At 38.2% G+C, this 27,375-nt stretch overlaps 1 protein-coding gene across 1 annotated transcript in view; it reads left to right on the forward strand.

The window, feature by feature from the left end:
• Positions 1 to 8,481: 8,481 nt before the first annotated feature.
• The window catches only part of ATP10D (ATPase phospholipid transporting 10D (putative)), a 120,245-nt gene continuing 101,351 nt past the window's right edge, over positions 8,482 to 27,375 (forward strand). The window contains 1 exon segment of the mRNA XM_043973262.1: positions 8,482 to 8,708. The gene's annotated coding sequence lies outside the window, so the exon portion shown is untranslated.

Below are 27,375 nucleotides of genomic sequence, written 5' to 3' on the forward strand. Positions count from 1 at the left end.
GAAGGAACAAGGAATTCAAGAGAAGAGATCATTGTAGAGTTAAGATGGTTCACTATGGGTGGGATCAAGATGGAGAAGAGAAGAAAGCATAGCCAGGATTGGGGTGGTGGCCTGAGAAAGAACTGAGGGGCTGAGGGATTATGATCAGATAAAGGAATTTCAGAGTTCGTGAACATGAATGTGGATCATTTGTGGGTGATGGCAAGATCTAGGGTATGACCATGTGTGTATGTATGCGTGTGCGCGTGCGTGTGTGTGTGTGTGTGTGTGTGTGTGTGTGTGTGTGTGTGTGTGTTAGGGTGCAGTGGGGTAGGGTGCAGAAGCAGGTCATAGGAAATAAGTAAGATGAAGAATTGAGAAGTTAGGGTATCTGAGAGAGTATCAATATTGATAAATTATATGTTGAAATTCCCTAATATGAGGGTTTCGAGTGGAGAAGAAAGACTATGAGCTAGGCATTAAACTGATTGAAGAAACAAGGAAGGAGTTCTGGAGATCAATTGACCACAGCTACCAGGATCTTGATGGGGTGATAAATATGTATACAATGAACTTCAAAGGAGGAGAAATGATTGAGTCACGGTGGTGGGTGGAAATCGCAATAGGAAGTAAAGAGTAACTGAACTCTCCTACTGTGTGACCAGTGAATTTGGGTGAATGAGTGAAAAATGTAGCCAGTGCTGGAAAGGGTAGCCAAGGAAGTTGTGTCATCAGGAGGAAGCCAGGTCTCAGAGAGTGCAAAAAGCTGGAAAGAGTGGGAAAGAAAATGTTCAAGATGAAATATCTTTTGTTAACTATGGGCAACAAAGGAGACAAAATGAAAATAGATGATTTTAGAATATTTTATTTTATTGATAGTACAAAAATCTTTTTACACTAAAATATTCATTTTTAATGAAACCAGTGTGATTAAATATGCTTTAAAAATCAATATGTCCTGGAAGATAGGGAAGACTTATAAATAATAATTATTTCAGTAATTATTCAGTTCACATTTGATTTATATAGTTAGCCAGGCATGTGAATTTTTAAACTACTTTATTAAAAGATACACAGGAGGGGGCAGCTAGGTGGCGCAGTGGATAGAGCACCAGCCCTGGAGTCAGGAGGACCTGAGTTCAGATCTGGCCTCAGACACTTAACACTTACTAGCTGTGTGACCCTGGGCAAGTCACTTAACCCCAATTGCCTTACCAAAAAAAATAAAAAAGATACACAGACCAATCATCAAAAATAGGTCATGTCAGTGAATGTTTTTTATATTAATGAGAGTGTTTACTTTTAAGATAGGGACTAAACCTGTGAATTCATAGGTTATTGGGAGCTTCAATGTGAGGAAATTCTTTCATCTTATGCAGGCCTACATCTTCTTTACAATTTATAAACTTATAGTTACCTAGAGCAGGGATTTTTAAACTATCCACTCACAACCCCTTTTCACCAGAGAAATTTTTACACAATCTTGGGTATATAGGTATATAAAAAAGTATACAAATCAAACATTTACTGCCAAATTTTTGGAGACCCCCACATTCAGTTATGCAATCCCACAGTTTAAGAAGCTTTGACCTAGAGTACTGAGAGGTTTTGATTTACCAAGGTCACAAAGCCAGTATGTGGCAGAGTAGGATTTGAAACTCCAGTCTTCCTAACTCTAAGACTACCTGGTTATTTACCACTCCAAACTGTCTCATAATATTTATGACTTTTCATATGGTTTCTTTGATGGATTTACTTCATTCCATACTTTATTTGAAATTGTATATTGCTAGATGGTACAGTGAGCAGACTTCTGGGCCTGCAGTCATGAAGACCTGAGTTGAGCCAGCAGCTAGGTGGCACAGTGGATAGAGCACCGATCCTGGATTCAGGAGGACCTGAGTTCAAATCCGGCCTCAGACATTTGACACTTACTGGCTGTGTGACCCTGGGCAAGTCACTTAACCCCTATTGCCTCACCAAAAAAAAAAAAAAAAAAGACTTGAGTTGAAACCGGGACTTCAATATTTACTAGCTTTGTGACCCTGGGCAAGTTATTTAACCTCTATATGCTTCAGTTTCCTAATCTGTAAAGTGAGGATAATAACACCACCTATCTCCCAAGGTTGTTGTGAGGATTAAATGAGATGATATTTGTGAAGTGCTTAGCACAGTGACTGGCACATATTAGGTGCTTAATAAATTGTTGTTCCCTTCCCTACCTTTTCATTTTTTCTGTTACTAGTTTTGTATAATTATATTCCAGTCAGACAAGACTAGGTACTATCCCCTAAACTCTGTTGGCTGTCTCCCCCAAGGCTAGAATATACTGTCTCTCCATCTCAAGTCTGTTGAAAACCTTCTTTTCTTCCAGGATACAGCTTGGGTGTTACCTCTTCCCTTCTTAGCTATAAGTCTTCTCCCACCTAAATTTTTCTTGAGCTTTTTGTATCTCAACCTTGTACGCATAATAATCTGCCCTGCATTATAGTACTTTTGTACATCTTAATTTATAAACTCCACGAAGACAGAGATTACCCCTTTATCTTTGTAATGTCACTGCCTTCTCAATAAACTCACATTAAAAACTTGGAGGCAGCTAGTTGGTGCAGTGTATCCAGAGTATTGGCCCTGGAGTCAAGAGCACCTAAGTTAAAATCTCACCCCAGATGCTTACTACCTGTGTGACCCTGGGCAAGTCATTTAACCCCAATTGCCTTAAACATCTGGGGCCATCTCCAGTCGTCCTGATATATACCTTGCCACTAGACCCAGATGGTCCTGGAGGAAAGAGTGAGGTTGGTGACCTTAGAACAGCCCTCCCTCACTTAAATCCAATTCAGTGCAAGTCAGGATATCACTATGATGTCATGGTCCTCTTTGAGAACAAAGGACAAACAACAACAACAACAACAACAACAACAACATTATACTATGCTAGGTGCTGCTTATACAGATACAAAAGTGAGACAGTTCCTGCCCTCCAGGAACTTACATTTTACTACTGGGGAAGCAATGTGTTCACTGGTAAGTAAATGCAAGTTATATACAAAATAAACACACAACGATTTCAAGTGGGGCTAACAATTAGAGGAATCAGGAAAGGCTTCAGGAAGAAGGTGGCTGAGAGTTGATGGGTCCTAAAGGTTCTTGAGGTATAGGTAAGGAGGGAGAGAAATCCAAGCATTGGGGACAGGGAACCAGGGGAGGCAGCTCGTACAAAGTCACAGAAAAGGGAGGTGGACAAGAATAAGTAACATGGAATTGGCCTGAAAAGAGATCGAGAGCCAAATTGGGAAGGGCTTTAGAAGCCCCAAAGAGGATTTTACATTTGGTCCTAAAGGCCATGGAGAGCAGTTGTAGCTTCTTGAGGAGAGGTATCACATGATCAGGTCTGCACTTTAGGAATGTCCATTAGGCAGCTCTTTGGAGGATGGATCGGAGCAGGGGAGAACCGGATGCTAAATCAATATTCCTAGAGTGAAAGCCTGGCCCGGCCATTTCTTTTCTCAAGAAGCTTCAGTGGTTTTCCATCACCTTTAGAAGGCTATTTTAGTCATCCAAGCAAGTTGTGATGAGGGTCTAGCCTACGGATGCTATGGTGTGACTAGAGAGAAGGGGATGGCTACAAGAGGAGTTGACAAGATTTGGCAAGTGATTGGAAAAGAGGAATGACTAACGGTCAAACTGAGGACGACTTCCAAGTCTGGAACTTGGGTAAAGGAAAGAATGGTGATGCTTTTAAAAGAAATTGGGGGGCAGCTAGATGGCGCAGTGGATAGAGCACCGGCCCTGGAGTCAGGAGTACCTGAGTTCAAATCCAGCCTCAGACACTTAACACTTACTAGCTGTGTGACCCTGGGCAAGTCACTTAACCCCAATCGCCTCACTAAAAAAAAAAAAAAGAAAAGAAAAAAAGAAAAAGAAATTGGGAAGTGAGGAGAAAGGGTTTAGAGGAAAATATAGGAAGTTCTGGTTTAGACATTGGTAAGAATCGGAGGTTTAGATTGGATGACCTCTACGATCCTTTCCAGTCCTGTGATCTAAGTCTTTGATTTTCTAGTCCTATTCTCCTTTAGAACATCCAAGCATATAAGCAGGAAATGATATGTCACGCAGGTCAATCAAGTATAACAATTTGGCTGAAACACAGGGTGCCATAGGAAGAGTAATGTGGAATAAGCCTGGAGAGGTAGGTTGGAGCCAGATGGAGGATGGATTTAAATACCAGATTGTAAGAGGTTGAGAAGTGAGTTGGTGGTGAAGAAGAAGAGGCAGAAGTATAAATAGTATTTTTTTAAAGAAATCTGGTAATGAAAGGGAAGAATAGAAACAGGACAAGAATCTGAAGGGATGATAGGATGAGAAAGGATTGAATTTTGTGGTGGGGGGAGAGATAATCCAGTTCACCCCCCTCATTTCCTAGATGAGGAATAGGAATCCCAGAGGGATTGTAAAAGTGGCTTGTAAGAGGTCACAGTGTTAATAAGGGTCAGGCTTAACAAGATTCAAACCTAAGTCCTGTGGCATTCTTTCTATTGTACCAATGTCTCAACTTTTTTACTGGGATTTTGAGACATGAAGTAGGGAAAGGAAGGAACTCAGGATGGAGGCCCTCTATTGTCTAATGAATTCAATGCTACAAACACTTTTGGACCATCTGCTTACCTAGTGACAAGTCTGTTGTAGTTGCTTTTTCAGATGAGAGATCAATTACACGCAAAAAACACCAAAGAAACCTGCCAACAACAATGAAATCAGTAGATTCCCCCCACCCCTGACTTTTTTTTTTGACTCATTAACTTACAATAGGAAAGGCAACAATTTAATGAGAGGTGATGGGGCGCAATGGGAAGAACAGTGGGTTTGAAATGAGAAGAGCTGCATTCAAATCCACAATACCTGTGTGACTTAACCTCCCTGGGCCTCAGTTTTCTCATCTGTAAAATAATGATATCCCATCAGAAGAATAGAAACTTTTTGAAGGCAAAGACTGTTTGGCTTTTGTTTTTCTATCCCCAGCATCTGACACAATTCCTGGCACATAGGAGGTAAATGATAAATGTTTGTTAAGTTTAAATTTAATTTAATCCAATTGAATTCAACAGTGCTTCAATAGATACAAAGAGGAAAATGGAAAGAAGCCACTGAATACTATAAAGGTGTTTAAACCAAGAAAGCTAAGATAATTTTTCAAGAAAGAAAGAATGGATTTTTCTCAGGAGCCTTATGAGAAAGGGACTTTTCATGATAAAGCAGATCGATAGAAAGCTAGGTTTGTGAAGAACAGGAAGCTCAATGTGCTTTAAGTTTAGAATTCACCTGGACATTCTGCAGTTGTACAAGTCCTTCATGTGACTTTTTTTAAAAACTCAGGAAAAAGCCCTGGGGATAAATGGTGGATCTTAAGTGTGAGAGGGGGACAAGACGCACCCATAACCACTTAAATGGAAAGGAAAGCTGGTTTGGTGAGTGGCAGACATATCATAAAGCTATGGGGAGTTTTTTTGGACCAGTCCTGTGTTTCCAAAAGGATAGGGAAATCCTGGTGAGGACTAAGGGCAGCTAGGTGGCACAGTAGATAGAATGTCAGGCCTGAGGTTAGGAAGATGCAACTTCCTGAGTTCAAATCTGGCCTCAGACACTAGCTGTGTGACTTTGGGTAAGTCATTTAACCCTGTTGGCCTCACTTTCCTCATCTGTAAAATGAACTGGAGAAGGAAATGACAAACTACTCCAGTACCTTTGTCAAGAAAATCCCAGATGGTATCATAGAGAGTCAGGCACACATGAAATGACTGAACAACAAAAAGTTAGGAATAATAATAGTAGCTAACATTTATATAGCACCTACTATGTGCCAGGCGCCCGTGCTAAGTGCTTTATCTCATTTGATCACCATAATGACTCTGGGAAGTAGATGATGTTATCCTCATTTTACAGATGAGGAACCTGAAACAGAGAAAGCCCAGAGTCATATAGCTAGTAAGTGTCTGTGGCCAGATTTGAACTTAGGTCTTCCTGACTCGAGGCTGGGCACCCTATCCACTGTGCCACCTAGATGCCTATAGGACCATATATCCGCTTCTACCATGCAGCTAAGGCTTCTACTTTTCAACATCTACTTTTACTGTTGATTTAGACACAAAGTGATGAGCCTTTTCACACAGCTAGTATGTGTTAGTGGCAGGATTTAAACCCAGCTGTTCCTGACTCCAAGAAAGACTCTCTTTCCAGGACATCATGCTGCATTTCTTTTATATTGTTAATAGATACTTTTCCCCCCATAAATGTTTGACACTGATTGTATAAACAAAAAAAAATGTCAATACTGATTTGATGTCTAAGTATGGATTCTCCTGTATTTGAAACAGGTCAAAGACCTATGTCAAAATGGGACCAATCTTAATATCCAGTCCTAGTCCAACATCAATGCTGAAAATTCTATGGGCAAGAATTCCTCCGAAATTGTCCTCTTCTAGAAACTGGCCATCAGAGAGTAGCTGAGGACTGGGATGATAATGACAAATAATAAACTGCTTTTCTCTGTAATGCTTTTTCCTTTCTTCCACACCCTTAAAGCTGGTGAGTGGGTGTGGGGTATGACTAGGCTAGTGAAGTTTTGCCTGCAGAGAGAGGTTTCCTTAATCAGGGATCTTGGGAGGCCACACCCCAGAACTTGTTTCTTCTCTCACAGGAGAGGCACCTCCTCAAATGCTAGAACTTGTTCTTCCTCTCTCACATGGTTTGAGAAAGGCTTAAGAGGTGACATGGAAATGTGGGACCCGGTTTGCTTGATGGACATTCATGGAAGCCACAGTTGGAAGTCACAATCTTACTGTATCTGGTCTCTTCAGTTTCACTGGTAATGAACTGAAATATCAGAATAATGGATGCTCAAAATCATTTGACCTAAAAGTTTGGATGAATCAACTGACCTCTAAATAATTTGTTCTTTTTTTTCTCCTTATAACTTTGTTTTGTCTTTTATATAACTGGGTCAAAAATTTTAGGATTGAACTAATTACAGAGTTGGCAGCTTCAACAGCTGGCAAAACTGATCAAGGTTTGGTCTCGTGGTGTTTGTTCCAAACAGTTCTTTCCCATACCTAGCAAGTCTAAATTGTTGTTTTTCAGTTGTGTCCAACTCTTCTTGAACCCATTTGGGGTTTTATTAGCAAAGATACTAGAGTGGTTTGCCATTTCCTTCTCCAGCTCATTTTACAGATGAGGAAACTGAGGAAGAGTTAAGTAACTTGCCCAAGGTTACAGAGCTAGTAAGTGTCTGAGGTCAGATTTGAATTCAGGTTTCCCTGACTCCAGGAGCTGCCCAAGCCTACATTTGCCTATCTGAAAAAGGAAACTGAGCAAGAGGTTTGATAGAACAACAACAAAACAACAACACAGAATCAAATGGGGTCATGACTTTAAAAAAAAAGCAACAATGAGAGATTTACTAGCTGTGTGATCTTGGGCAAGTCATTTAACTCAATTTCACTTCCCTCATATGTAAAAAATAAATAATAATTCCCATAGCATTCAACCAAAATCACATAAGAAACCATATGTAAAGTCTTAAAGTGTTGCTGTTATAATTATATTTTAGAAGCCTAACAGACAGGCACAGTCATTGGTAAGAGTGTTTTCAAAGAGCAGAAGAATAGAGAACCAAAGACCAGGTGAAAGCACTGAAACATAGTGGAAAGACCACTAGCTATGGAGTCAGAAGACCTGGGTTCAAATCCTACCTCTGATGCTTCCTACTTTGATTATTATTGTTTAGTCATGTCCAACTCTTCATGGCCTCACTTGGGTTTTTCTTGGCAAAGATACTGGAGTGGTTTGCCATTTCTTTCTCCAGCCCATTTTGCAGATGAGGCAGAGTTAAGTGACTTGCCCAGGGTCACACATGTAGTCAATATCTGAGGCCAGATTTTAACTCGAGTCTTCCTGATTCCAAGCCCAGAGTTCTATTTCACCACCTTGTTACTCTTGCTACTTTGGGTCCTTGGACAAATTATATCCTTTTAGCTTAGTTTCCTTTTTTGCTAAACGAGGGGGCTCAGGTAAGTGACCTCTGATGTTCTTTCCAATTCCAGATCCATATGACTTAATGGCATGACTTACTCAACTTGGTAATAACAATATCTCACATTTGATGAGGAGTTGCCTTTCCAGCTACAGAACATACAACAATTCAAACTTTTAGATGTGACTCCTGTGAATTGCATACTAAGCGTTCATATTTCAGGATCTCCCCAATTTAAAATCCCTGCAATTCTTAATACTAAAAATCCCAAGTATCTGTGCTGACCCACAATTTTTTTTAAATGAGTCATTTCCCTGCTCCTGATAAGCCAGCACCAGGCAGATGTGTAGTTTTTGTCCAACAACTGAGTCAAGAAGAGCGAGGCAGAGCAGAGCGGCTGGCGGGGACGTCAGATGGAGCGTAGCTCGCCGGTGATTGGTTGTTTGTGGTGCCCCGGCTTGCTGTAGCGAGGAGGAGGGGTGGTGGATTAGAGGCCGGGAGAGGAGCTAGGCGAGCAGGCTGGAGCAGCTGAGTTTGGGGACCCGCAACTACGCTGCGCTGCGCACTGAGCCCGAGGATTGCTAGAGGAGGGGCAATGGCTGTTAGGGGAGGATAATGCCACCTGCGTGCATGGCTGGCTGCTTCCTGGCACCCTGGTCACCGGGCCCGTGATGCAGTAATGTGGCCGAGGCAAGGACCGGTAAGAGCAAAGCCCTTTGGCTGTTTCCCCCACCCCCCACCTTCCTGTTTCTCCTTTGTTTTAGCGTGCTTGTATACATGCCCCAGGGACGATAGAAAAATGACACACGAAGGTACTTTACTAAAGAAGCTTTTGCCCTATTCGGAATTCAATCCCTGCAATCTGGAGTTTAGCCCAACTTCTTAAAAACTAAACAATCAGACATAGCTTGCATTTACAATTAGGCACTCGTCCTAGGTCTGCCGCACTTTGCCCTACACTGGCTGGGTAACCTTGGACAAGTGCCTTAATCACCCTGTACCTCGGTTTCCCCATTTGTAAAATAAGAGGGGAAAACGAGTCAACTTCTAAAGTTCCCTTGGGTGCTAATATTATTACTGGGAAGTAAAGCGCCAGTCTATGTATTTGTTGGTGGTGTTTTTTCAAGTTGCTATAGAATTTTAAGTGAGACTATGGAGGTAGGTAGTCAACATTATTCAGTTGTGAAACTGCACAACTTCACAGGTGTGGTGAAAAAGGAAAGATGTTAAAATTTTAGTAATCTCTGCCTGATTATTTTAAAGGGATACTACAGATTAGGAACCCCATAATCCTTCATTCACTACAGAGCATTTTAAGATAAACACTCAAAATTATTTGTAAAATTGATATATTTTTGATAAAGACAGGGGTGATAGTTGCATTATACCATGCCCTTGTTGAAAAAACTAACTTCATAGGTTTTGTAGTTAAATTAAACGTTGGGACCCTCATGGTCCCAAATTCTAATGTGCTAGCTTCTTCTGTAAGTGTTTCTCTGGGCCTCAGTAATGATCTCTAAGGCCCCTAAAGGAGTAGCTCCAAAAATCTGTGAATTTACAATGAGGAAATATTTGATTAGCAGATGGAAGGTTCCAGTGAGTATATTTTGGCTGAGGCCATATTCCCACTTAAGACCTCTATATAGATACTGAAAGCATAGATTTAAAGTCCCATTAAAAATTCATTAGGCTGGTTTATCTTAGAAGGTAGTACAAATTAAACTTCAGGTTTTATTCTTGTGAAGACCAGTTAGTTACAATTAGAAAACAGCCACAGATTGAACTGAAACTCTTAACAAGGTGCCTTAGAAATGTGTGCTATTCTCACAGGTGATACCAAGCGAGAATCTAAATGAGAGCAAAGCCTTTGCCATGACTGGGGGAGGGGGGTAGACGAGTCAGAAGCACACAAAATGTTTCTGAAGAAAAGCACATTTGAAATTTTTATCATAATCTTTCCAGATTCCATGAAAACATAAAAGGAAACAATCCTTGATGATTACTACCTGTATGGCCTTGGGCATTTCGTTTAACTACCCTAAGCCTCAGATTTCTGAGCTATAAAATAAGGGGGTTGTACTCAAAGGTCTCTGAGGTCAAACTCTATATCCATGGTCTTATGTCCTATAACTAAAAACATAGGGATTCTGATGTAACCTGGCCTATAACAATTGTCTAGGATCTTTGACCTTAAATTACCTATGGTTTTCAACCAATTCTTTTTTTCAACAAAATTGTATAGCAATTAAATTGATGTTGTGAAAGGAGAATTCAGGAATACAATTTAATTTTTTGACCTGCGTTTTTTATGGGTTTATTGTTCATTAAGTTGTTTCAGTCTTGCTTGACTCTTCATGACCCCCATTTGGGGTTTTCTTGACAGGGACACTTGAGCGGTTTGCCATTTCCTTCTCCTTGAGGAAACTGAGAACTACCCAGGGTCACACAAACACAGTAAGTGTTTAAGACTGGATTTGAATTTGGGTCTTTCTGAATCCAGGCCCAGTGCTTTATCCATTGCACCACCTAGCTGCCTCCCCCTTTTTATGGATTAGGTAGCAGAAAATACTCATGTAAAATTAGAATTCCCAGTTAAATAGCAGGTGTAAACTTTACCATGTTTTTTTTATACCCTCCCCCATCTTTTTTTTTTCCTAATTGCAAGATGAAAGACTGGGTATAATAGTTGATTGGGAGCCTGCCTTGGCCACAGCCTAGGAATCAAGAAATCACCTTTGACTCATTTTGGCCGTGTGGTCCTGAGAAAGTTATTTAATCTCTCTGTCCCCAGCTAACTCTCTAACACTTGTTGCTCAATAGTTGCTAATTTGCACTGATGTAGAATTGCTTTACTAGGAAAGAGTTCCCAACACCAATGAAATCACAGGTCTAGGCAAAAAATCTCAAGGTATAATGCCTTGTAATGTGATACTCAGAATGATTTGTTAAATTGATACTATTTTGTTGGTTTTTTTACACTTAATTTTTTTAACTTAATAGTATTTTATTTTTCCCCAATTACATGTAAAGATAGTTTTCAGCATTCATTTTTGTAAGATTTTTTGAGTTCTGAATTTTTCTTCCTCCCTCCTTTCCCTCCCCCCACCCCAAGACAGCAAGCAATCTGATATAGATTATACAGTACAATCATGGTAGACATATTTCCACCTTAGCCATGTTGTGAAAGAAAAATCAGAACAAAAGGGAAAAACACAAGAAAGAAAAAACAAAAAACAACAAAAAAAGTGAAACTAGTATTCCTCAATCTGCCTTGAAACTCCATAGATGACATCTGTTCTCAGTGCCATGTTTTAGTAAGAACATAAATAGAATGGAATGACTTTAGAACAGGGATTTTTATATTTGATTTTTTTTCTTTTTTTTTTTTTGCAGGGCAGTGGGAGTTAAGTGACTTGCCCAGGGTCACATAGCTAGTAAATGTCAAGTGTCTGAGGCCGAATTTGAACTCAGGTCCTCTGGAATCCAGGGCTGGTGCTTTATCCACTGTGCCACCTAACTGCCCCCAGAGCAGGGATTTTTGTTTGTTTGGTGTTTGTTTTGGTGGGGCAATGGGGGTTAAGTGACTTGCCCAGGGTCACACAACTAGTAAGTATCAAGTGTCTGAGGTCGGATTTGAACTCAGGTACTCCTGACTCCAGGGCTGGTGCTCTATCCACTGCACCAACTAGCTGCCCCAATTCTATGCATTTTATCTTATGCATTTAAACACATTATTTTGAGAAGTGGTCCATTACACAAAAAAATGTTAAGAAGCCCTGCCCTAGAGGATGGTGACCAGGGTGTTAAAGGAATTGAGAAGCATGACAGATAAGTGCTGGTTGAAGGTACTAGGATTGTTTCATCTGGTAAAGAGAAGGTTGGTGTGGGGAATGTGCGGAATCTTCAGTTATTTGAAGAAGAATTATGCTTGTTTTACTTGATCTGGGAGAGCAGAACTAGGAGCTATGAGCTGAAGTGACAGAGGCAGGGTTCCCATCCATTTGAACTCTGCAAAAATAGATTGAGGCAGCATGTTGTCTTTGGCAGACAGTGCATGAGCTGTTTGTCTGAGTTGCTCTACTGGACAATCCTATGCAGTTATCAGTTGGACTAGATGCCCTCTGAGATCTTATTCAACTTTGAGATTTCTGAATCATCAGACATTCTCCGTAACAGCACTTTAAAAAGTAGAAATGAAGCTTTCTATCCAGTCAGAAGATGAATCTAATGCTATAAAAATAAGACTACTGAGGGAGAGCCTTGAAGGAATCTAATGGGCTGGATTAATGGAGTTTTGTTTTTAAGGTAGAGTTTTAAATTATGTAAAGAAAAAAAATAATTGATCATGCTTAGGAAAAAGATAACATGCTCTGAGTATAAGAGACATCATCCCCCCTAATTAATTGTAAGTGCTATGTAAGTTTTAAGAGGTGTCCAAAGATGTCATGTTTGGGCTATTTGTACCAACCAGATTTTGTGTCTACCTTGCCAAAAACAGATTGAAGACACTATAAGTGACCTAGTTCTCAAAGTTTTTTTATCAGCAATTATTTCACAGAAAAAAACAGTAGAGTATGTATGTTTGTGTGTGTTTCTATTGCTGATAAAAAAACTTTTGATGCAAGAAGTTAGACTTTAAATAAAACTAAAATAAATTTAACTCCTATGATAGAAAGTGCAAAATTATTTCACCTCATACTTCTCAAAATGACCCAAAATGATAGCAAGTTGAGATAAGTAGTATTGGGGGTGCAGAGGGAAGACAAGCACACTAGTTCCAAAACTTGTCATACTTTTTGACACAGTGAACCTGCCACTGGGCATATACCTGAAGGAAGTAAAACAGAGGGAAAAGTACCTTAGATGCAAAAATATTTATTTACAGTAGCACTTTTTTTTTTGCATTAACAAAGAACTGGAAGCAATGTTGGAGCAAATCAATTGGGAAATGACTGAACAAATTGAGATCAATGGATTATTACTGCACCATAAGAAATGAAGGATTTAGGGAGTTCAAATCGGGTCTCAGACACTTGATACTTACTAGCTGTGTGACCCTGGGCAAATCACTTAACCCCCATTGCCCTGCAAAAAAAAAAAAAAAGAAAAGAAAAAAAAAGAAAAAATAGAATTGATTTCCTTGGGGGCAGCTAGGTGGCACAGTGGATAAAGCACCGGCCCTGGATTCAGGAGCACCTGAGTTCAAATCCGGCCTTGGACACTTGACACTTACTAGCTGTGTGACCCTGGGAAGTCACTTAACCCTCATTGCCCAGCAAAAAACCTCAAAAAAAAAAACAAAAAAATAGGGTTCAGTGATGAGGGTTGTTTTGGGGAAAATGACTATAGTACAAAAATGGAAGGTAAAAATTAACTTTAAAAAGTGCAAGAGAATGGTAGTTAGCTTTTTCCATTTTATCAATCTCAGCCCATTAGAAACTGCCAATAGGAAAGGGAAAATAAAAGTGAAACTAAAAAACCAAGTACTGCTTTTGTTAGTAGTTTTTAAAATGTGGTCAGGATAAAGGATACTGAGGGCAGCTAGGTGGCGTAGTAGATAAAGCACTGGCCTTGGATTCAGGAGTACCCAAGTTCAAATCTGGTCTCAGACACTTGACTAGCTGTGTGACCCTGGGCAAGTTACTTAACCCTCATTGCCTTGCAAAAAAAAAAAAAAAAAAAAAAAAGGATAAAGGATACTGAAGCTAAAATAAACTTTTAAGTGAAATAAGCTTTGAGGTTTTAATTATATTTTTCCGATTATGAATGATTTGGAGTAATCTTCTGTATGGTTGTTGGTTACTGCAATTCTCTTCAAACTATATATCCTTTTACTACTTACTTTTGGAGAATGGGTCTCCGTTTTATATATTCATGTCTGTCCCCTATGTATTGGATGCCAGACTTTTGTCAGCAATATCTGATACAGAAATATTTTTCTCTTCAGTCTACCCCTTATTGGCCAAGGTAGGTCTTAGCAAACTAGAAGGGCTTTGAGTATGAGGCAGATAAGGAATGCTTGGCCTTTAATCTTTAATTCAAGGACTAGACCAGCTAATTTTAGAGTCTCTTTATCAGGTAGATTAGCTCTAGAATGAATATTTTGGCCATGGTAATTCATGAAGACTTTTTGCTAAGGTATGGAGGAGGAGTTATGGTTTGAATTGGGGCGCATGTGTATTGTGTGTGTGTGTATACACACACACACGTATATACATATATTTTTATATATGTACAATTTATATATATGTATAATATATACATATATTATATATGTATATAAACATGTTTAAAGTATTGTAGCTAGTATTTTGCTTTTTTTTTTTTTTTTTAGTGAGGCAATTGGGGTTAAGTGACTTGCCCAGGGTCACACAGCTAGTAAGTGTCAAGTGTCTGAGGCCGGATTTGAACTCAGGTACTCCTGAATCCAGGGCTGGAGCTCTATCCACTGCGCCATCTAGCTGCCCCAGAGGAGGAGTTATTTGAATTGGGCTTTAAGGGATGAGGATGAATGCAATAAGCAAAGGGAAATGGGAGCATGAGAAGTTTGGACAGTATAGAATATATACAATAAGACAGTGAAGAATCTGGTTTGATGAGGTTAGAGAGTATATGGAGGAAAATAATATAAGACTAGAAATGGAATTGCCAGATTGTGGAAGGTCTTCAATACCAGGAAGAAGAATATAATTTTCACTTTATACATAATAGGGAATCTGTGAAGATTTTTGACCACAAGAATGACATGACTAGGCCAGTGTATCAATTATATAAATATCGCATCTGTGTGAGGAGTATACCATATAAGGGGAGAAAACAGAAGTGGGAAGACCTGTTAAGAGGCTATTGAAAGTTCAGGTGCCTGATCATAAAAAAAGGGAAAGGACCCACATGTACAAAAATATTTATAGCAGCCCCCTTTGTGGTAGCAAAAAATTGGAAATTGAGGGGATGTCCGTTAATTGGGGGATGGCTGAACAAGTTGTGGTACATGAATGTAATGGAATACTATTGCGCTATAAGAAATGATGAGCTGGCAGACTTCAGAAAAACCTGGACTTAAATGGACTGATGCTGAGTGAAGTGAGCAGAACCAGGAGAATGTTGTACACAGTAACAGGAATATTGTGTGATGATGATCAACTGTGATAGACTTAGCTCTTTTCAGCAAGACAATTCCAAAGGACTCATGCTGGAAAATGCTTTCCACATCCAGAAAAAAGAACTGTGGAATCTGAATGCAGATTGAGCCATACTGTTTCTACTTTTATTTTGGTTTTTGTTTTTTGAGGTTTTTCTTTTTTGTTCTGATTCTTCTTTCACAACATGACTAACACAGAAATTTTAAAAATATGATTGTACATACATAATCTATATCAGATTGCTTTCTGTCTTGGGGGGAGGTAGAAAAATTTGGAATTCAAAATCTTTTTTTTGTTTTGTTTTTGGAACTCAAAATCTTATGAAAACAAATGTTGAAAACTATCTTTGCATGTAACTGGAAAATAATAAAAATACTTTTATGATTTAAAAAAAAAGGAAGTTCAGGTACCTGGAAATAAAAGGATGAACTAAAGAGGTGCTGTAGGGAATAGATATCAATACTAGAGGTATTATGAGGTACAGTGAGAACTGCATGGATATGAGAAGAGTATAGGATATGGATGAAAGGTTGGTACCATTGATGAGTAAAGCCAAGATAGTAGGGCCGGGAGTTGAAGTGAGAAAGTAAACTAGGTTTAAATGTGTTGAGTTGCTCATAGGACATTAAGGTAGAAATGTCTTACAAGCAACTAGAGAGGTATTGTGTCTGAATCTCAAAAGAGAAGTTAGGATTAGAGATTTGGGAGTCATCTATACTGTATAAAGGTGGTGTAGTTTTAAACCCGAGGGAGGGAATGAGATTACTAAGGAAGAGAAAGTCTAGGTTTCAAAGAAGGCTCAAGGGTAGAATTTTGGGGAATAACACTCCTAGGGCATCAGGAAAGGAAAAGCCGGTGAAGAAAGAGTTAGAAGAAGAAAACCAAGAGGGGGTAATAGATTAGAACAGAAGAAAGGAAAGAGTATTTAGAAAGAGAGGTTGGTCAGTAGTGTCAGATGTTTAAGAGGGGTAGATAAGGATGAATAATGAGAAAAGATTATCAGATATTGTAATTAGTATATCACTGGTAACTTTGGAGGGAGTAATTTAAGTTGAATATAAGATCAGAAGCCAAACTGAAATGGTTAAGGAGACAGTGATTAGTGAGACAGTAGTGTTTATATAGACAGTGGTTTTTTTCTAGAAGTTTGTTTGGCCTAGGGGAAAAAAATCAAAAGTAACTGAACTGAGTGGAAGGGTGAAAGAACTGATTTTAGGATTGGAATGCACTAAATAGGGTTGTAGCCATATGGACTACATACTAGCATCAAAAGGACAGGGTTGGGGCAGCTAGGTGGCGCAGTGGATAGAGCACTGGCCCTGGATTCAGGAGGACCTGAGTTCAAATCCCACCTCGGACACTTGACACTTACTAGCTGTGTGACCCTGGGCAAGTAAATTAACCCTCATTGCCCTGAAAAAAAAAAAGGACAGGGTTTAATCTTTTATTTAAAATGTATATATACTCCATAGTGTTTTACACCCAGCAGGAGTTTAATCAAGATTTGAATGAATGGATGTTTAAGGTTCAATGGAGAGGGAAGGCTTGAAGATATATGCGGGAGTAGGGATGATTATTGCTGTTAAGTTCTGGAAGTAAGAAGGGGCAAAATGTGCTACCATGCAAAGAGCTAGTTCTAGAGTTAGGAGGCCTGGGTTTGAATCCATGCTCTGACTCAATCTTTAGGCAAAGCCCTTAGCCTCTCTGAGACTTAAATTTCTCAAATTGTAAAGTGAATGTGTTAGTCTATATGAACTCTGAGGTCCTTTCCAAATCCAGATCTATGATACTGTGTATCAGGTTCATGGGTAGCAAGACTGTATTCTCTGATAGAAAGGAGGGAGAAGTGGATATTAATGCTAAAATGTTTTAAGGAGAAAATTGAGAGTACCTAAATTTTTTCAGGGTTCTCATTTGCTATATGTGATCTCTCTCAGATTCAGATTAAGCTGGGAGTGGGGAGGAGATGATGAGAAGGAAGAATGGGCAGAGAAAGAAGCACTACCAGAAGGAAGTTGGCTGAAGGGAAGGGAATAATGGGAGGTTGCTAATCACAGTCTGTCAAAGAATTAATGTTTAACAAGTGAGCCCCTGCCAATCGTTGATATTGACATTGTTTGTTGACATTCTTCATTTTTAAAAAATGCTATATTATCTATTCCAGTTTTCAGTTATTCTCTTTGATAACAGAATAAAACCATATTTTATTCTGAAAAAGTGATATGACTACTTTTAAAAAGAGACTTGTTTGCATTCTAGTTTATAGTTTTAAATGAATAAGCATTTGTTATGCTAAATATTCAATTCAATTGACATATATTAAACACCTGCTATGAACTGGGCATTGTGCTGGATTTTGAGGATGCAAAAATGGAAAATTGCATAGTCCCTGCAATCAAGAAGGAGATAGAACACGTACTTAAGTATGATATAAGAATAAAATGATTAGGGCAATGAGAAATTCAATAAAAGTGCTATAAGAAAATCTGTGGTGGAGGTGATCAATTTTAGCTACAATAGTAGTCCCTTTGGGATTAAGACATAGAGTACATAAGGGCAATTATAAATCATGTATATCTGCTTTAGATTCCATAATATTAAATGTTCTATGATTTCAAGACTCAGTTCAAACACCATCTTCTTCATGAAGTCTTTCCTAATTGTATCATATCCCAGCTTCTTTGTTCTGTGGGTCTCCGCACTCTTCCATATCCAGTTTGTTACCAAAGTCTGTCAGTTTCACCTTTGCAACCTCTCTCCAGTCCCCATTTCTCTTCTGACACTGCCAACACTCTGGCGCAGGCCCTTATCACCTTCACACCTAGACCATTGCAATAGCCAGTTGGTGGGCTGTCTTCCTTAGGTCTCTTCCTACTCCATTGTAGCCTCCATTCAGCCACCAATGTGGTAACTGTTACCTTCTTACTCAGTAAACATGAATGACTCCTATTGCATCCAGGATCAAAGAGGAACTCTTCTGGCGTTCATAGCCCTTCAAAACTTAGCCCCTTTCTACTTTTCCAGCCCTCTTGCACCTTATTTCCTGCTACATTCTCTTCAATCCAGTGATTGCTTTTTCATGAACAAAAGTCTCCATCTCTCCTCTTTGTGCATTTTCTTTGCCTGTCCCCTCTCCCTGGAATGCTCTCATTTCCACCTATTGGCTACCCTGCCTTGCTTGAAGTCCCAGTCAGAATTCCATCTTCTATAAGAAGCCTTGCCTAATACCTCTTAATTCTTCCCTTCATCTTAAATCTCTCCCACTCCTTCCATCAGCTAACTCATACTAACTGTTGGCTCTCCCCTGATGACACAGCCTCCCTTGCCACCCTTTCCAGTCCTGTCTTTACCTTCACTCATTCCCCTTGACTCACTGGTCAAGGTGAAGGAGTTAGAATACTCCTTGCTCCCCACTGCCGCTTCAGGTTCTCCCCCTTCCTCCATCAGTCAGCCACATCTTTTCTTTTGAGTCTAAGCTATTCATATCTACTACCCAATTAAAATTCTGGTAGCTATTGTCTACAGATTTCCAGGTCATTCCCTTTCCTTCCTTAATGAATTTGATACCCTGCTCACAATTCTCTCATCTACAACTCCTGCCCTCATACTAGGGGACTCCGGTATACTTATTGGATCTCCCTCAAATACTCTAACCACTCAGTTCCTCAACTTATTCACCTCAGTGAGCAACTCCACTACCCCACAATGATAATCATACCCTTGATTTTACCATCACCCACCTACCTCTGTGTACAAGAATTCTGAAGTTGATGTATCTGACCATAATCTATTGACTTTTCACTTCTCCCTCTGCTTTCCCTACTCTTTGTCCACATTGTGATGTCCAATCCCTTGACCTCTTAGTTTTTTCCCAGGGCATCTCCCCTGCACTAGCCAGTTTCTCCTCCCTCCCACCATCTTGACTTGATGAACCATTTCAACTCTACACTGTCCTCTCTTGTATCCCTAGCCCCCTTATATCACTGATTATGCCCAGCCAATCCTTAGCCTTGTATTGCTCCCACCATTCATCACCTTGGCTCCTACATACATACTGCTGAATGAAGGTGGAGAAAGTCATGAAATCATTTTTACTGGATCTACTACAGATTTGCTACACAACATCAACTGGTTGCTGGGCAATCCTACTATATACCTTGTTTATCAACTCACTATCCCACTCTCTACAGTGGTTCTTCCATCTCATCCCTCCTCAATCCTCCTCTCTCAGCTAAGAACCTTGCCTCATATTTTACGGTGGGGGTGCACATTCTCTGTGAACTCCCTCTTCCCCCCTCTTCCTGATATCTCACTCTGGTGCCTTCTGCCACTTTCTCATCCTTCACCCCTATTTCACATGATGAAGTGGCCTTACTCCTTACCAAGGCTAACCTTTGTAAATTTGTTCAGGCAGTCCCATTCCACATTTTCTCCAATGAATTGCCCCTTTGTGTCCCCCGCCCCCAACTCTTTCACTTATTTTCAATCTCTTCTTGTTTACTGGCTCATTATCTACTACCTACAAATATGTCCATGTCTCCCCTGTCCTTGATCCTTCCATCCCTGCTAACTATTCTCCTTTTTTTCTCTCATGCCATTTGTAGCTAACCTCCTTGAAAGCATCTACAGTAGGTGCCTCCACTTTTTTTTTATTTCCGCTCACTCTCTTTTTCACTCTTTATAATCTGGCTTCCAGACATTATTTCACTGAAACTCCTGTCTCCCAAGTTACTAATGATCTCTTAATTGCCAAATCCAAAAGCCTTTTCTCAATCCTCTTTGTTCTTGACATCTTTTCTGTTGATCATTTTCTCCTCCTTGTTATTCTTTTCTCTAGGTTTTTGGGACTCTACTCTCTTCTGGTTCTCTTCCTACCTATCTGACCACCCCTCCTCTATCTCCTTTGCTGGATCCTCTTCTAGATTGTGCCCTCTGACCATAAATGTCCCTTAGGGTTTTTTCCTGGGTCCTCTTTCTTTTCTCCTATACTACTTTACTTAATGATCTCATCAGCTTCCATATAATTCCTTCCCATATCTATACTGATGATTCTCAAACCCAACTTTCCTTTTCCAGTTTCTCAGCTACCTTTCAATCTCGCCTCTCCAACTGCTTTTCAGATGTCTCAACTTGGATGTCCAGTAGACATCTTCAACTCAATATGTCTAAGACCAAACTCATTATCTTTCCCTCGAAATCATTTCCCTCTCTTCCACTTTCCCTCCCCTCCCCCTCTACCTTACCTCTTACTGTAGAGAACACCACCATCCTCCCATCCTTCAGGTTTACAATCTAGGAGTTATCCTGGATGTTGTACTGTGTCTCACTCCCCATGTGCAATCTATTGCCATGGCCTATGGATTTCGCCTTTGCAACATCTCGTATATGCCTCTTTCTCTCCTATGACTGCCACCACTCTAATACAGGCACTTATCACCTCACATCTGTACTATTACAATAGCCTACTGGTGGATCTACCTGCCTCAAATCTCTTCCCACTTCAGTTCATCCTCCATTCAGCTCAGGTATGATCTTGTCACCTTTCCACTTAATAAACTCCAGTGGCTTCCTATTACTCCAGGATCAATTACAGAATACTCTGTTTGACCTTCAAAGCTCTACATAACCTTCCTGCCTTTCCAGTCTCTTTATATTTTATCTACCCTTAGTCTAATCCAGTGACAGAGGCCTCCTGACTGTTCTACAAAGAAGATGCTATCTCTTGGCTTCAACCATTTTCTCTAGCTAACTCACCATGCCTAGAGTGTTCTCACTTCCCAGATCTAACTAATGACATCCCTGGCTTATTTTAAGTACCAGTTAAAACCCTACCTTCTACAAGAAGCCTTCTTAATCCCCATCTTCCTACCTTAAGCTAAGTGTCTCCCCTCTGTTTATTATTTGCTATTCATCCTGTATATAGCCTGCTTGTCTATACTTGTATGCTTGTTATCTCTCCCATTAGATTGTAAGCTCCTTCGGGGCAGGAAGTTCTGCCCCCTTTGCCTCTTTTTGTATCCTCAGCACTGAGCACAATGCCTGATACATAGTAGATATGTAATAAACGTTTATTGTCTGACATATGGTAATCCCCACACACACTATCTTGTTTTAACTTTGTATACATTCGTGTATAATTATACTTATTGTGTTCTTCCTCCTTACAGCCCACGCACTCCCCAAACAGAATGTAAGTTTCTTGGAGTGAGGAACTTTTGGTTTTTGTCTTGTACTTTCGGTGCCTAACTCACAATAGGTACTTAATAAATGCTTGTTAATTGATTTCTTCTAACAGATGTCCCCTCCACCCAAGACCTGTCCAAAATACAAGGCTTTACTAAAAATACTTTAAAAAAATTTTCTATAAAGAAGCCTTTGTAACTAAGAAGCACCTTTTAAACTAAGACCAAAAATTGTCAATTGGAAGGGATCCTGAAAGTGGTCCAGGTGAAGTGACATGCCCAAAGTCACACAGCTACTTAAGTGGAAGAACCCAGAATTTGAACCCAGGTCTTACAACCCTAAATCTAGCATTCTTTCAACTACACTACATTGCCTGTGTCCAAAATCAAGTTTTGGAAAAAAAACCCTCTTATTTAAGCCAGAAAATGAAATGTCATCGACAGTAAATTTAATATATAAATTCGGATCAGCTGTTTAGTATTATTATTACAAAATTGTTTTATCCCAATTTCTAAATAGAAAGTTAGTTTAAAATTTTATCTTGTTTCATCATGTGGCATTGCCTATAGATTTCAGAACAAAAGTGTTTTCCATTTCTTCCTATATTTCACCAATTAGAACAGTGGTCGAAACAAGACTCAAGAGATGGTTTTTCATTAACTGTTGGGGCCAAAAAATTTCCTTGCCTGGAAATTAACATTCTGGTCACGACTTAAGATGGTAGACACAGCAATCTATCTGTCACTTGGCTGACATGTTCCATTTTGGTTCTTCCAGAGCTTACACTGTGTTATCATGGCCTCGGAGAGCCCATGGCACTCTCTATATGGTAATGAAGCATTGGAGTAGAAATTGAATGGAAGATTAACAATGTCAGATTATTAAAAATCTGACCAGTACAGATTCAAGTAGTCTCTTCTTTGAGCCAGTAGCACTACATATAAACTACTGAAGACACATAAGTACCTGGGGTGGGGGTGGGGTGGGGGTGGTTGTTTTTTTGCTTGGTTTGGTTGGTTTTTTTAGGGGCCTTTACTGGTGCTTTTATTTTTTTTAATTTATAGAATAAAACAAGCATTTCTATAACATAGTACAATAAAAAGATGATTACATATGTAACTGCAAATCTACTATATACAACCTGCCATTCCTTTCAAATATACATAAAAATCAACAGAGTGTATACATATATATATATGTGTGTATATACACACACACACATATATATATGTGTATATATATACACACACATACACACACATATGTGTATATATATATATATATATATATTTTTTTTTTTTTTTTTTTTTTTTTTGCGGGGCAATGAGTGTTAAGTGACTTGCCAAGGGTCACACAGCTAGTAAGTGTCAAGTGTCAGGCCAGATTTGAACCCAGGTACTCCTGAATCCAGGGCTGGTGCTTTATCCACTGGGCCACCTAGCTGCTCCCAAATAAATTTATTTTTCCCTTTTTTTTCTTCCCTCTCCTCTCCTGCCAGAGATGACTACCACTGTACACAAATAGGTGTGTGTGTGTATATATGTATGTAAAATTATTCCATAAATGCTTCTATTTATCATTTCTTTCAGTGTTTTGTTTTTAAAGGACTGTTTTTGCTCCTTCCATAGAGCCTAGGGAAAGGAGATACTCTAACTCTCTTGGGTGCTATTAGATCATTACAATATAACCTCAGAACTGACTATAAAACTCGCAGGTCAATAAAGACACAATATTCAACACTGAAAGCAAAGAACAAAACCAGATGTGTGTGTGTATAATACACATCAGATACATAAAATAGTCATCTTGTTTGTGCAGATTGACAAGATTCCCTTTTAAAAATATACTTTTTCATCAGTTGTATGAATGGAAATTTAAGGATCATTTTTCTTTGACATATGTGGTGTGATCATTTTAAATTTACTTCATGAAAAAAATATCAATAGACTGAAAAAAATCCTTGGAAAAATTCAAGTTAGAAATTCAGTTAAAAACATACAAAAGAGCATAGGAATAAATTGACCTTTTTCTCAATCGTAATAGTATTTTATTTTTTCCAGTTACGTGTAAAGATAGTTTTCAACATTTTTTTAAAATAATAAACATTTTTATTTATAGTTTTGAGTTCCAAATTTTATCCCTCTCTCACTCCCTCTTCTCCCACCTCCCTGAGGTAGTCAGTAAGCAATCAGATATGGGTTATACATGTACAATTATGTAAAACATTAGCATATTAGTAATTTTGTACAAGAAATCTTTAATAAAATAAAAAAATGAAAGAAAGTGAAAAATAGCATGGTTCAGTTTGTTTTCCATCAATATTAGTTCTTTCTTTGGAGGTGGATAGTGTGTTTCATCATTAGTCCTTCGGGATTGTCTTGGATCATTGTATTGCTGGGAATAGTTAAGTCATTCACAGTTCTTCATCAAAGAGTATTGCTGTCTTTGTGTACAACATTATCTTGGTTCTGCTCACTTCACTATACATCAGTTCATAAAAGTCTTTCCAGGCCTTTCTGAAATCATCTTGCTTGTCATTTCCTATAGCACAATAGTGTTCCATCACCATCATATACCACAGTTTGTTTAGCCGTTCCCCAATTGATGGGCATTCCTTTGATTTCCAATTCTTAACCACCACACAAAGAGCTGCTATAAATATTTTTGTACAAATAGGTCTTTCTCTCTTTTTTGGGATGTCTTTGGGATAAAAACCTAGCAGTGGTATTGTGGGATCAAAGATCAACATATCTTTTTATAAGATTTTGAGTTCGAAATTTTTCCCTCCCTCCTTTCCCTCCCTCCTCCCCAAGTCAGAAAACAATCTCTATAGGTTATATATGTGCAATCACAATAAACATATTTCCACATTAGTCACATTGTGAAAGAATAATCAGAACAAAAGAGAAATACCTCAGAAAAGGAAAAAACACAAAAAAGTAAAAATAGTATGGTTCAATCTGCATTCAGATTCCACAGTTCTTTTTTCTGGATGTAGAGAGCATTTTTCAGCTTAAATCCTTTGGAATTGAATTGACCTTTTCTTAATGTGGTATGTGCCTAAAATTAAGAGTCAACATCAGATATAATGGGGCAAATCTAGAGGCCTTTCCTATAAGAGCAGGTTTAAAGCAAGGGTCTCCATTATTAACACTATTGTTTGATATAATGCCAGGCATTCTAGCTATAATAATAAGATTTTTTTTTAAATTAGAGAATAAGCATTAAGCAAAGAAGAAATTAATTTATTGTTCTTTTCCCAGAAATGATAGTTTATTTAGTGAACTTTAAAGGCTTTATTAAAGTTACTTGAGACAATAACTTCAGTATATTTTCAGGATATAAAATAAACCCATATCATCATTTTAATATATTGCCAACCTAACCCAAGAGGAAGAGATAAGAGTAATTTCATTCCAAATAATCACAGAATTTATTTGGGACTACCTACCAAGATACAGGGAGTATATGACTACAGCTATAAAACACACTTAACAGAAATAATGAGACATAAATAATTGCAGAAATATTAACTGCTCATGGTTAATCCATGTCAAAACAATACAAATTCAAATACTACCTAAATAATTAACATATAGAAGTGAGTAAATACAGTGTCAGATTGTTGTGTAAATCCAAAGACCCCAACTCCTGGGGTTAAGGACTCACCATATTTGATTGAGAAAACAAAACAAAAACTATTAGGAAAATTGGCAAGTAACCTGGCAGAAATTTGGTGTAGGCCAAGATCTCATACCAATTATATACATTATCTAGATATAAAAGGTCACATCATAAATAAATTAGAGGAGAAAAGAAGAAAAATACCTTATGCAACTCTGGATAGGGGAACAGAAAGGATCTTAGGAGACAATTTTGATGACATAGAATTAACAGAATTTTGTATAAACAAACAAAACTAATGCAGTTATAATTAGAATGTAGAGTTAAGTGGGGAAAGTATTTGCAACAAGTTTTCCTGATAAAGATCTAATATCCAAGATGTATAGGAAATTGATTTAATATATAGAACAAGAACCATTTCCCAATAGATAAATGATCAAAGACCGTGAGCAGGTAATTCTCAAAGGAAGAAAAGCAAGCTATCAAAAATCATATGAACAAATGCTCCAATCACTCTTAATTAGATAAAAGTAAATTAAAACGAACCTGACACTAGCTCATACCCATTACTAAAATTTGGCAAAGATGAAAAAAATGGGAGATTACAATTGGTGAGGGAGCTGCTAGAAAACAGGCACACAAATACAGTGTTATTGGTAAAATGAACTGGTCAGTTTTCTAGAAAGCAATTTAGAATTATGCCCTAAAATTCAGTACCTTGTATATACCCTTTGACCCAGTGATACTACTACTAGGCCTGGAAACTAAGGGACTGTTCATCAATTGAGAAATGGTTGAACAAACTGGAATATAAGATATGACAAAAGGACTGGTTTCTAGAGAAACCTAGGAAGACTAGAATAAAATAATGAAGAGTCAAATGAGTGAAAACTGAAAAAAAATTTTACAATCTAATAATAATAATATAAAGACAAACAATTTTGAAACACTTGATAAATGTGAACAATGCACTGACATTATGATTCCAAAGAACTGATGATGAAACATACTACCCATTTCCTGATAGAGAAGTGATGAAGTCAAGATAAAAAAATGAAACATGTATTTTTGGACACAGACCATGTGAATTTGTTTTGCTTGTCTATATTTGTCACAAAGATGGTTTTGATTTTTTTTTCCCAGTGTGTTGGTTAGATTTGGGGGGATAGTGATAGAATTATAAATAATAACAGAAAAGAGGATGACTGAAGTATTTTTAAAAAATTCCTCAGACAAGAATGGAAGGAAATCTGTATGGAAATATACAAACAAGTTAGCTTTGAAAGTTTTGGGTTGAATATTCTTGGTTTCAAATGCAATTTTCTTTAACTTCTACTCTGTATTACAAAATTCTCGTTTTATTTAATGTTTAAGTTCAGAGTAAAAATTAATAAAATTTTAAAAGAAAAATATCCTTCATAAATAATAGAAAAATTATGTCAGCTAAATAGACACTGTATTAAGATTTTGTTTTCTTACTGGAGTTTAACTTTCTCTTGGTTAGAGAGATCTATGTTTCTTAGGTTTGAGTTGGTCATATGTATTTATTTGCTATCTGTAAATATGTAATTAATGATGTCTCCATAAGTTTATAGTTCACTCTTCAATGTATAAGTATTTACCAGAGCATCTATATCTGCAAAATAAGATTTAACATTGTTTGGATCTTAAAATGCTAGATTTTGATAGCCCTCTTCTTCTTCCATATTAACTTGTTGATGGGAAAATATTTTCGTTTGAAAGTTTGCTGATTCTCTTAAGATGACTTTATAAGTTAATACTATCCACTGGTTGTGTTGTGGATGTAATGGTAAAAATTAATAAAAATCTTGGATTTGGTTAAGAACAAGCATGTGACGTCCACATAAAAATGGAAATAGTATTTTTCCTCTATCAACTACTATGATGTTGTTTGTTTCCCTACATCTGTCAAGTGTGTTACTATAATTTATCTTTAGTATTCATTGTATCTCTATGGAGGCAGTAAGCAGGTAGAGTGCTGACATGGAGCCAGGAAGATTGGGTTCAAATTCTACCTCTAACACCATCTAGCCTTGTAATCCTGTGCAAGTCACTTAACCTCCATGTGGCTTGGGAAATTAACTCCCTAGGACTTTATCTACTAAGTTATATAGAGAAGGGTTATGATCTAAGTTGGTTAAAGTTCTTTTTTTTTTTTTTTGGTGAAAATTCTAATGTGATGACTTTCCTACAGTGAAGGATGCAATTAAATTCAGTGTGCATTTATTAAGCATGTACTATATGCCAGACAATTGGAATACAAAGACAAAACTACAATAATTTCTGCCCTCAGAGTTTATATTGGGGGGGGGGGGGGCGCCGATGGGGGAAGAAGTAGAATACAACATGTAATACTTAAAAATAAGTAAATACAAAGTCATAAAGATAATTTCAAAA

Source organism: Dromiciops gliroides, chromosome 6, assembly GCF_019393635.1.
Source record: "Dromiciops gliroides isolate mDroGli1 chromosome 6, mDroGli1.pri, whole genome shotgun sequence".
NCBI classification, from domain to species: Eukaryota; Metazoa; Chordata; class Mammalia; order Microbiotheria; family Microbiotheriidae; genus Dromiciops; species Dromiciops gliroides.